Raw genomic sequence first — 12,125 nt, 5'->3', positions numbered from 1 at the left:
GGAGCCAGAGACACAAAGACCTGGCGATAGCCTATTGTTGTGCTAAAATTAGCTATTATTAAGAAACAATGTCTGGGATGCATCTCAGTTAACTATACTTTAGGCTCGGAATCCGGCGTTGAATGTTTGGTGTTATCCAGTAGGCCTGTACCTGTTCTGAGTTGTATTTTCACAGGAACCAGATAACCTGCAGCTCCATTGTTGTTTCGTTTTGTTTGTTTGTTTGTTTGTTTGTTTTTAAGCGCATTGCACGTTCGTTCCTTTGTTCTCGTTGCAAACGGTGCATGTCGCCTCACGTTATCTACTTGACTGGAGCCCGTCTTTCTGATCCGGAGATTCATCGGTATTGCTCGGAATCCTTCGTTCGTTTTGCCGATTGAGTTTTCTTGACTCCTCGGCAGCTCACGTACAAAAACAGTGACCACAGGATAAAGAATATGAAGCCACTCAGTAGCAAGATCCAAATGCCATTTACTGGAAATAATAAACAAATATACCATATTAGGAATTATTGTTGCATAACTGCTGAGCTGTGCGACTAACCAGGGCCGGGTTGTTCGAAAGCCTATTAACGCTAATCCACGATTAAAAGTTATCCAAGGTTTTCATCTTGCTCATTAAAAATAATTTTAAAGACTCATTTTAAGCTAATGGGAAAGAAAAGTCTAAGGCAAAACTTAGGGACAAAATCTTTTGGACAAATCCTTATGGATTAGTAAATATACTCGAGTCAAAGTTCACGTTAACCCAGGATTAGCTTAATCGGGCTTTGAACAACTGGGCCCAGGCGTATAAAACATGAGCATTGAACCAGTCGTATGTAGCAAGCAATAAAGAAACCCGCCTGACTGGCATCTATGTGCACAGACTGTTAAATATTTCGCGACTTCGTTTGACGAAACCAAAAACAACTGGCACGAGTGAGGATGGGCTAGCAAACGCAACCGTTACCAGGGCTTTTCCCTTGAAAATAGACCCTTCTCCAAATGGCGGCCGAAAATTCAAATAAGTTAAAATTAAAAACGTATACCAGCACTAGAAAGAGCACTTTTACTTTAGTAACCCTGCAAAGTTTCAGCATATCAGGTGTAATATCAGCTGACAAAATGTAAGTTGAAAAATGAAAAATTTATAGCCCCAGTCATAAAAACGTTTGTAAATTTGTCAAATTTCATATTACATTTCCTAAGCTGATATTAATATCCTGAAACTTTGCAAGGTTACTAAAGTAAAGGTGCTCTTTGAATTGCTGGCATCAGTTTTTCATTCAGTTCAATTTTAACTCATTCAAATCTGTTGCCGCCATTTTGGAGAAGGGTCTATTGGGAAAACTCTGGAAACGAGGTTGGTAGGATACGCGCTGACCTCCCACTCAGTCGTGGAGGCTAGACGTACACGAACGTTTAGGCGCTTGACGCCTCCATCCACGCTCCGCGCATCACGAGAGAAAAACGACTGTGCAGCACGAAACTGCAGTTTTCATAAGGAAGCGTTAATACTGACATCCTCGGACACTCTAGGAAGGTGAAGTATCAACGTAAATTGCGACGTACTTCAAATAACGCGAAAATATTTGTGGCGTTTTCGTAAGCATTATTCCTTAATTTTAAATTCCCCTTTGTGGCTTTCCTCGAAACCGAAATGAATGACCTGATAAAACTGGCATGACCCCGAGTCGTGCAACGGATCTAACGTACCTGAACACTGTTTGTACATTGGAACAATAGTATCACAGTAAGCTTGAAATTCAGCGCTTCCATGTCCAGTTAGAAACGTCTGAACTTTAGTGTCATCGAGAGTGAAGAGGCCCCCTGTAAAACAATCAGTCTCTGATTAAACTGGCTTAATATATGTCTTAATCCACCGCACGGAAAAAAAAGATGGCGGATGTACATTTTACGACTGAATAACTTGCGAACCTAACACATGTTAACACACACAATAGGCACACAGAAAGACATATTTATTTTTTTTGCAAAGTTCGTCCCTGTACTAACAACATTGTGTATGCTAGGTTTGAAGTTTTTATAACTTTTCTGTGCATTTTTGTGAGCTTTTTTGTAATGTTTAAAACACGAGCAGCAGTTTTATCGAGTTTTAAAACCACGAGGCGCCGAGTGGTTTTAGAGCCGATAAAACACGTGATGCGAGGTTTTTGAACGGCTTCAAAAACATTCCTGGAAAAGCGTTTGTCAATAGAGTTCATAACAATGATGCTTTTGTGAACGTTGGAAATTAGCATAGGAGAAAAACATTAAACACCGCATACTAATAAAGAGGAGGTTTTATCGGGTTTTAAAACCACTGCACGTGATGTTTTATCAACCATTTGATAGGTCAATGGGCTTATGAATTATTAATGAGTTTTTGAAAGGGTTTTCGTGCTCAAAGAGTTTTGGGTAAGTATACCAATCGCCATCTTAAGCTTTTTCAATAGGGTGGATTATTCACTTTGAAACTATCATGCCATATCTGCTTTAACTAGATTGACTAAATGGCTTAATGTACGGACTTAAAGAGAAATTGTTCTGTCAAAATAACATAACGAAAATTTAGTGTACATAAACGTCTACATAATAACCGGGCAGAGTGAGGCTTGTTTTATCAAGCCGCTAGTGAAACCAGCCTAATGGACTTCACTGTTATAGCGTTTTAGTGCATACTGTACTTTTATCTAATTAATGAGCCTGTGCTTATTTATAGAAGTCACCTGGCCAGCAGAAGCCTCTTGTTGTACTAAGAACAGATCTGCAATAAACAACCACAAGGAATCATGGGATGGAACTCATAATAAACAGTGATTGTATGAAATACTTATGTATTATTATTTAAATCTTCACCAGTTTGTTCCTCTCTTCAGTTCTATTTTTCCATCTTAGATGTTTCCCACGTCAATCTGCTATAGTTATATTTTTACATCGATTTCTTGGGACTATTTTGGAAACTAAACAACAACAACTAGAACAAAACTGCAAAAGTTTAAGCCTGGTGATTTTCCCTCGTCTCTCCGTCAAACGCGAAGTACGCGTAAAGGACTGGAAACTGTTTGCGTAATAGTGGTCTGCCATTCGGTGACGTCATAAATTCGTGCAAAAACTAAGTAACAACAGCAGTTTATTTACATGACCATATAACTTGTTACAGTATTGCAAAAGCGTCAGAGGAGTCCTACAGTTCTGCTAACTAATGCAAACATAAAATACAATATACTCTTACAAAAAAGAAGGCGGAGAAGAGAATTAAACTTCATTTGATTATACTATTTGGCAATATATTGAAACCAGGAAGAAATGAACTTAACCATCTGCTAATAAACAACGTAATAAGAGGAGTTCAACGACGCTACAACAAATTCTATGATTTGCAAATGTTTGAGTAAGTGAGAATAGAACGCTTGGCTTGTTCACCTGACGCCATTGATCCAGACTACCACGTGACCCCTGGGGCACCACACGCCTCCATATTGGATACAGGGGTTGCAGCCCATGAAACACGTCTCCTGAGGCATGTCGGGAGCTCGGCAGTATTTATGAAGACGCCCTTGTAAAGGAAAAAGGAAATTGTTCTTGTTGCACAGTGCTGCTTTCGAGATTACTTATTCTCGTAGTATGCAATACGTAAGTCACATATGAACCTTGCAAATGAATTATCATGCCTTTAGTATCCTTGTAGTTCAGTCATTGAAACATTCGATCTGCGTGCGGAAGGGCATTGGTTTGACTCCTGTCGGGAATTCAAATTTTTTCTTTGCAGACCTGTGTTCATGGAAAGGTAATTGAGAGTGAATATATGAAATATCGCTGATATATTTCTTTCAGAATTGTTCAAGTTGGGTGCGTAACTGTTCATCCGCAGTTCAAATAAATGATATTTCATGTTCACACGTACATTTATTCATCCCATCCTTCACAGGTTTATGACAATCTTACAAAATGACCAGCTCCCAGGTGGATTGATAGCTCAAGGGTAGAGCACTGCACCGGCATCGCAAAGGTCATGGGTTCGAATCCCACTTATTAAGCCTGAGTTTTTATTCTCTTTGACTTTCTCTCACGAAAGCTCAAGTTGCGTACATAACAAGTGTGATCTTCCATGACTTTAAATTTAAATAAGACTGCTTGCTTCTATATCCATCACTTGAGAATTTCCCAATGTTTTTGTCGGCATCAGTGAAAGAGGAAGGCAAAACAAGATAGGTGCAGAGGAAAAGACTTCGAGCACATTGCGAACCTTACCTTTCACTGTGTTATTGACGCGAATCGGATTACCTGAATCAAGAAACGAAAACTTAGTATCTGGCGTGAGAAAACTTGAGAGAAGGTTAAGTGCGGTTGCATAAGAATAAAGAGCATATCTGGTGAATCACAAAGTTATGAAGGGCTAAACCTTAACAATGGTCACCATCTACTTTCAATATACAGCTGTTTCGACAAAGGTTGTCCAAAAAAGCGTAAAAGCGTACGCGACAAAGCCGAAAGGTAGTCTGGGAAATACCCAATAAATTTCAATAAAAGCTCAGAATCCATAATGCCTTGACCGTGCAGCGAAGACTTGAGATGGCGGGCAATATGGATTAATCCATAATGCCTCGACCGTACAGCGAAGACTTGAGATGGCGGGCAATATGGATTCTGAGCTTTTATTGAAATTTATTGGGTATTTCCCAGACAAGCTTTCGGCATTGTCGCGTATGCTTTTACGCTTTATTGGACAACCTTTGTCGAAACAGCTGTGTATACAATATATCTACGTCACCAGACAGTAGGTCGAGAGAATAAAGGAAATCAACCCCAAAGGTAAATGTCTTGGCTTTTAAGCTAATTCTTCCAACTATTACCATAAGAAATATATGGGGAACAGTGGGGAGAATATACATGTTAATATGTGGGCCGAAAAGTTTAACATACCACAAGGTCCAGCCTCAGCGTGTGATATGTTGCTAGGTGCAAATCCAATTCTCTGATTGGCTCGATCAAACACTACGACGTTTCCTTCCATCACGACCTCGCCTAGCACAGCTCCGGAGTGTTTGGCGCCAATACTTAGACAGTAGAATTCACTTAAATAGAAAAACGTAATTTAAACTGTATCAGGTTTTCCTCCTGACAAATAACAAGTTCTGTATAAACTTCATGAACCGTCATGTTATGGGAAAAAACCTTGCAGGTGTGCAGCTATTAAGCCTATGCCACAATTCTTCGTTTAAAGCTATCGTATCTATTGCAAACATAATTTTACGTGTATTATATCAACAATTACTTCGTTAAATGGAGCCGTTTTCAGTTGAGGGTCGAAAGGAATTCGCGTTTCCTTTGGTTTTGCATTACGCGCTGTGATTAGCTGATAACACTCGCGCCACTATGTAAAACCAAAACCAATCGTGCCTCACTCGCACACGTTTTCCCGCGCTTGGAGCCGGATACATGTATTTGCTTTGAATTCTGATTTGTTCATTGCGTTGTTTACACCTGTTGTGATTGGCCAGAGTAATTACTTTGGTTTTGGTCCCACGACACTCGATTGAAAACCGCTCTATGACAGTAGTTAGAATGTTACATTTGAATGAGTGAAAAGCAGACAATCGGACCTCAGACTTTACCAGCCGTCTGTACACAGGCGGGAACTTGAAAGCGTTGCTTTACTTTATTTTAAAATATCAATCTTTACAAACATCACTGATTTTGACGAGATGACTCACTCTTGTTTTCGGACGTAATGCTTTCCAAGGACGGTCAAGCCAAATGAACCTCCAACTACGGAAAAACAAAAATATCATTTGGTACACGGTTATGTGATTTCAGCCGGCACCTGGTTTCCCTGTGTCTTACTTACTCGTGTCTTTGAGGTAGATAGTAATGTAAGGCCATTGGTAAGGGTCAGTATCGACGCAGTAACTCTTCCAAAAACGCTCATCTACAGGTGGACCAAGCTAAGAAGAACAACAAGATGAAAAACGAAATTTGTTAATTCACGATCTGCATGTGCTGGGTGATTTAGCAAAACGAAATTTGAGGAGAAAGAAGGTTATTAGAAAATATTCACTGTGTAAAACTTCACGAGCATTCTTCACCTAACTACTTACCAACTTGAGTTGTGCTATCACTGCTGAATAAATCTCAGGCTGCAGTAAAATATCTGTTGTACCTGAGAAAAGAATGAAATCGTCACTGATAAGTTGGGGCACAATGAGGTATTAGGTTGCTAGGCAACATGACGTACTCTATTGACGTCATGTTGACATGATAACCTTCCGAATTCACCAAATATAAGAAATTGTCTTCTATATAGAGATTAACCTCTTTCGTAAAGTGAGGTTGGGGTGAGCAAGTGCTCACTCAGTGCTAGTTGCTTTAAAAATTAACCCTTGGATTTCGTTAGGTAACTGGCAGATTCTTTGGAAGCAAAGTTACTGAGTTTTCAGGCCAATTTTAGCATCGCTTTCCATGGATAATTTTTTGTGCAAGTTTCAATATGCACTGGCAACGAGCCCATCGCGAGACAAATATCTATACATGTGAGATAGCGCAACCCAACTCAGTGTCGTGAAAAGATGAAGACAAGAAGGCAACTCAGTTTCTGGCAACTTGCAACGTTATTTGTCTTGCACTTAAAAGTCAAAAATCGACGAGAATTATAGGAAAATTAGGCTTGTCTTCCATGTTTCCTAAAACTTTGATGTAAGCTGAAGCGTGTGACATGTATTCTACAACGTTTTTTCGACCCATCACAGTTGCGTTGCGAGTTGTAAGTTGCTCATGTAACAGAGATTCTACTAACCACTGTCAACAATGGCGGATGAATAACTCGGTGGTAACAAGCCAAGATTGTTGCCAGCAACATCCTGAAACACAAGGAAACAATAAACATAAACAAGCTTGAGATTAAAAAATGAGTAAAAAACACAAGGGAAGATCTGCTGAACTCACTCACAATGCCTGTCATGGTAACGCTGTACCAGGTTTCTTGGTTTATGCTCGTGTAGTGGATGGGTCCATGGTACTCGGGTGGCTCAGGAAAGTCCAGCCAGATTTTACCCTTGGAAAAATAAATATGATGAAGTTGAGGTCATTTCGTACTTATCTGTAAGACTTAGGACAACATGGGGTGCCTTTTTTGGGACTCCATTCTGGAAAAAGAATACTCGGACTATGGTCAGCACAACAAGCTATCCTATTCTCGTACCAGAGCTCCGCGGTTTTGGAAATGTTGCCTAAATTTCAACTACGCGCGAAAAGAAACATAGGCTTTGGTGCGAGAATGCATGAAGAACGATGCGAGCTACGACTTCGTACAGGCTTTCGCCATTTGGTCGTTTGTCAGTTCCTATCAGGAACGGGAGAAGCGCATTTTTCCCCGGGAGATTTCGTTCAGCTACAACAAAAGAGTCTGGGTTAGCACTAATCGTAAAAAGAGTCGTTACACAAGGAACTCGATTATAAAGTAATCCAACATTTACTTACCATTCCATTACACAAACCAAGAGTAAAAACGTTAGGAACTTTATTGTCTTGCACAAGTTGGTCGTACAATGGCTACAAGAACAACATATTTATACGATAGTACAACTCCACAAATTCTGTTCGAATTTACTCCTCTATTTTGAACAATAATGTTTTTTCTAACAACCAAAACTCGGGTTTACCTGAACGTCATCCGTCGCCAAACTTTTATAAGCAAGACCAAGAATACCCTCGTTTATGGAATTTCCTGCGTTAAAAATACAGTCAAAAAATGATGATAAAACAAACAGCATCTGGTATGAAAACCGCTGGCGCAGTAAAAACGCAAAAAGAAGTCAGTCTCGCCTTATTTTCGGTTGGGATATATACAAACTAAAAACCGGTAATTAATTGTGTTTGCAAGGACCACCGTGACAAAATAAAAATACCAGATCCTGAAGTGAAAGAGCTAATCAGCAAAACAATTGTAGAACAAATAATCGAAAATAGAGCAAGGCTGATTTCATGGTCAGGGAAATATATTTTTCCAATATTTCAAAAGGCACGTCCTTTCTTCTTCAGGGTATGGTTGAGACTGTCTCAAACATACCCTTAAGAAGAAAGGCCGTGCGTTTCAAAATATTGGGAAAATATACTTCCCTGACCAGGAAATCAGCCTTGCTCTTTTTCAGATTATTATGTATACGAAGGTTGGGCCCCATGAGATAAGGAAGCCAGTGAACAGGAGGAAAGCGGGGAGTGGGTTGGGGGAAGCCGAGAGTTGAACGGCATTTCTGAGATGGCGAAAAGGAGGAGAAATTTTACTTCAATAGAAAATGAAAAACTATCAAAAGGTGCAGGAAAAAGGGTTTCTTATAATAGGAAAAGCAAGAAGGCTAGGAACCCTGTGTAACTGCCCCACCATTTCCCCGGTACTTACTAAGGAAGAAATCCTTTTCGTGACTGATTACCGCAAACTCTGCTGTTGTTCTTGGACCTGAGACACAATTTAAATAGTAATTGACCTTTTTTTAGCAAAGGTAATTAATTTTCTGTATCAGTTTTGAGCTCCCGTCTCTGTCAGAGTTAAGGCAATCAGTTATTTCACTGCTAACTTCTACACTCACCGTCTCCTGGAAAAGCTACGATATCGCGGTAAATATCCCCTGACCACGCCCCTTTTCCGTACTCCGTTTCAATCTGCAAGAAACCACCTAAGGAGTAAGTACACTATACAGAATTTTTGTTTTTAGTTTCAAAAGTAAAGCCAAAAGGATAAACTAAAGAAACCAAACACAAGTATGTAACCGGTGTTTAAAAGCTGGGGAAACGTGTATAAACCTTCTGATTCCTTAGTTCCTGGTTTGCTCTTGTTTTACGACGCTTGTGAATCATTAGAGAGATTTATAATCGCGCTTACGGTAAACGGCAAACGTGAGATTCGAGTTTATAGTTTCTTGAAATAATAAGTAGATAGATGAGAATAGCAAAACCCTTTCATGCTACCGTCAAACTACTCAGTTTTACCGAGAAACTGAATACAGCGAGCGGCAAATGTAGGATAAACATGGTCACGTGGTCATTTCTGCAGTTCGCCGTTTACCTGAACGTAATTCTAAGGGGCTGTTTACATGGAGGGAGGAAGATCCTAGCACTGGGAAGATCCTAGAGGGGCGGATCATCCTAGCGCCATATGTTTTCTCTATTCAGTTTACATACAAAAAGTTGTACTTAGCCCTAGCCCTAGGATCTTCCTAGAGACAGGAACTTCCGAGCTGAGAGATAGGAAGATCCTAGCACCATGTAAACTACTTTCGCTCGGAAGATCCTAGTACTAAGGACAAAAAGAGCAAACATGGCGGCAGCAGGGCGTTCAGCTGCTCAAGGCCGACAATTATCCTTCTTTTGTTTCTCCACTTGGTAACCACTTCGGCCGAAATTTCTGAATGTAAAGCAAAACGAAAAGTTTTTTTGCCTTCTCGGATCTTCCTAGTGCTAGGATCTTCCTCCCTCCATGTAAACATCCCCTAAATCTCTCTACTGATATCCAGAAGCACGTAACCTATGAACCAATGACACTCACCGGGATATGCTGGTCTTCTGATGTGTTTGATCTCTCGGGGTAGTAATATGTTTCAATCTCACATTTGCGGTCCATTTCGTCCTGACAATGCGGACCTTATAATCGAAGGAACGAAGACAGTGCTAAAAAAGTTCTGGATAAGTAAACAAGAACCAGGAAGCTGATATAACTCCTGGACACCTTTTTTTTAGTAACTTTGATAGTTAAAACTTTTGTGGCCATTTAGAAGAAAAGAATTGAATAGAACGCGTTACATTTTTGCCAATTTTATCCGTCCATATTCTTCATTTAATAGGAAAAAAATCAAACTAGTTGTTGAACTCTTTGAACTCAGCAAGTTTGAACTATACTCACCTGCAATAGCCATGTTAGAGGAACCGGTGTCGATTAAAAATTCCAGCTGTAAAACGAGAAAAGTATCAACAGCGTTAAGATAAAAAGAACTGAAAAAAGTAAAAGAAAAACTGATCTTGAATACGTTAATTCTTTTTGGTATCCTATTACCCCAAACGGCCGATGACAGTCTACTAGCCACTGTCTCAATCTGCGAAAATTAGTTCTCGGTACGTGGAACTTCATAAACTTGCTTCTATTCAAACAACACCAAAGCTACACGGCCGATTATTGCTTCACCGCGGTCAAACATATAAGTCCATTTCAATTTGGTTCCTGGGTAGTTTGTCGTTTGCGTAGAGTTGAACGACTTAAAATCAATTGCGCAAATGGAATAGAGTTATATTTACAAGTGACGTTTTCGTTGGCGTTGCCATCTGTCTAAGGTCCTTAAGTAATCTGGAAGCAGCGACGACGGCAACGCCAACGAAAACGTCACTTGTAAATATAACTTAACTTCATTTGTAGTACTACTTCGCCATTATTTTAACTCGTTCAACTTCCACAGAAACAGCAAACACCCAGGAACCAAATTGATAGGAGTGGCGTTCAAGTTAACAAAGAGAATTAACGCGGAAAAATTCGCCATCGTGTGTTTACGTTCTCCACAAAACCTCGGAATTTGATCATTTCACGTTGTTGTTTTGTAGGGGACAGCAAAGAAATGTACCAACTGAATTTAAAACACACGTGCAGAGCGATTGTTTTTGCTCATTAAGGTTTTTGTTTTGTGGCGTTGTCTTTGCCGTCGTCGTTTTCGTTGCTTAAAAGTTCTCTTATATAGGGACAACGCAAATTAACGAAAACGTCACTTGAAAATATAAGTTCGCTTTACTTGCAGTACTTGATGATTTTTCCAATTCGTACAATTTGTACAGTGTGGCCGAACTATCCAGTAACAGAACAGGTGGGAACGACGTTCAAGTTTAGACAGAAAATGAAAAATTTATCGTCATGTGCTCACGTTCGTCAAAAAACCGTGAATTTAGTCATTTCACGTTGTTCGTTTGGCCGAGTACAGCCAAGAAATGGACCAAAATTTATAACACACGTGCATGGCCTTTGTTTTTCTCATTAAATCCTATTGTTTTGTGACGTTCTCGTCGCTGTCGCCGTAGTAGCTTCTTAAACAGTCCTTAGTACACGAATACAGTGAGTACAAACCCACCTATAAGAACGGATATTTTTTCCAGGTAAGCCTGAAAAGGTTCTTACATATGTGGTGTTTACTGATAATTAAGGCTTTTTATGTTCTTCACTAGGTTCTTATTTTCTTACGTGCATTGTAAGGAGAAAATAGGTGTTTGGTTAATGAGCAAATACGTTACCCGTTGTGGAGGTGTGCCCAGATCCAATTCAATAACATAAGCGTACGATGTACTCTATACGAGAAAAATAAAATGAAATAAAATTCCTGCGTGGGATTGACGATTGCGTCAAAATACATTGCGGCCATGCATGGAAAATAGCAATGAGGATGTAGTTAAATTTGTTTAGATCTGTACATCGTGCACGCAACCTTGCTAAACATACCCGAAGAGAGAATTCCATTTCTTCTTCTTCATTGCTAGCTGTCGTTGGCGCCGGCGACGCAGTTGCAGTTGTCGTGTTCCTTTCGCGATGGTGTTTGGTTTTTCGACGTAAATCGAAAGACAACATGGTCGACACTTTCTTTCCAAATCTCGGAGGGTGGGTCGCTTTCAGTAAAGGCGACAAAATAAGTCCTAACACGACCCATCGAACGAGCATAACCGCAAAGCCTCGGACTTAGACATTGAAGAGGATCAAGGGGACATCAGATCCCGAAAGGGTGTGCAAATTAAGGGAAATTCGTACGTTTCCCGTGTTGTTGCTTGGTTATTTTTTGATCCTCGCGCCAGCGAAAGAACCAACAAGTGTGTGAGTGAAATCATGCGTGTCGTCATTGTTAACAGTACCTGTAAGTATTGACACATGGAAAGTCAAACAAAACTGATCAAAAACCACATGACATTCGACTGTACGCTTGAACAATTTTAAAGATAACAAATTTATCTCAGGAATACTCCCATAATGTTTTTATCTTTTCAACGATTTATCAATGCATTTAACACCACTTCGCAGCTACCTGTCTATCCCTGCGTGTCTTATCACTGGCCAAAAAGGTGTTTCATATGATTTGTTTGGTATTTACACCTCCAACAAAAACAAACAATAATGTTCTGAGTTAG

At 39.9% G+C, this 12,125-nt stretch overlaps 1 pseudogene across 1 annotated transcript; it reads right to left on the bottom strand.

Annotated features, from left to right (window-relative positions):
- Nucleotides 1-297: 297 nt before the first annotated feature.
- LOC146469213 (beta-secretase 2-like) lies at nt 298-12,024 on the bottom strand (annotated as a pseudogene). The gene is made up of 19 exons (XR_014867275.1): nt 11,449-12,024; nt 11,244-11,297; nt 9,877-9,922; nt 9,523-9,617; nt 8,567-8,639; nt 8,380-8,436; nt 7,643-7,707; nt 7,461-7,532; nt 6,931-7,035; nt 6,778-6,841; nt 6,083-6,144; nt 5,833-5,929; nt 5,699-5,753; nt 4,908-5,059; nt 4,236-4,268; nt 3,408-3,540; nt 2,711-2,748; nt 1,698-1,811; nt 298-474 (listed from the first exon to the last, which is right to left on the bottom strand). The product of XR_014867275.1 is annotated as a beta-secretase 2-like (transcript).
- Between the last annotated feature and the right edge of the window lie 101 nt (nt 12,025-12,125).

The sequence above is a fragment of the Pavona decussata genome, unplaced genomic scaffold (genome assembly GCF_977016875.1).
Source record: "Pavona decussata unplaced genomic scaffold, jaPavDecu1.1 SCAFFOLD_126, whole genome shotgun sequence".
NCBI lineage: Eukaryota > Metazoa > Cnidaria > Anthozoa > Scleractinia > Agariciidae > Pavona > Pavona decussata.
Note: the sequence above shows the minus strand (reverse complement) of the source record. Positions and strands in the feature narration are given on the sequence as shown.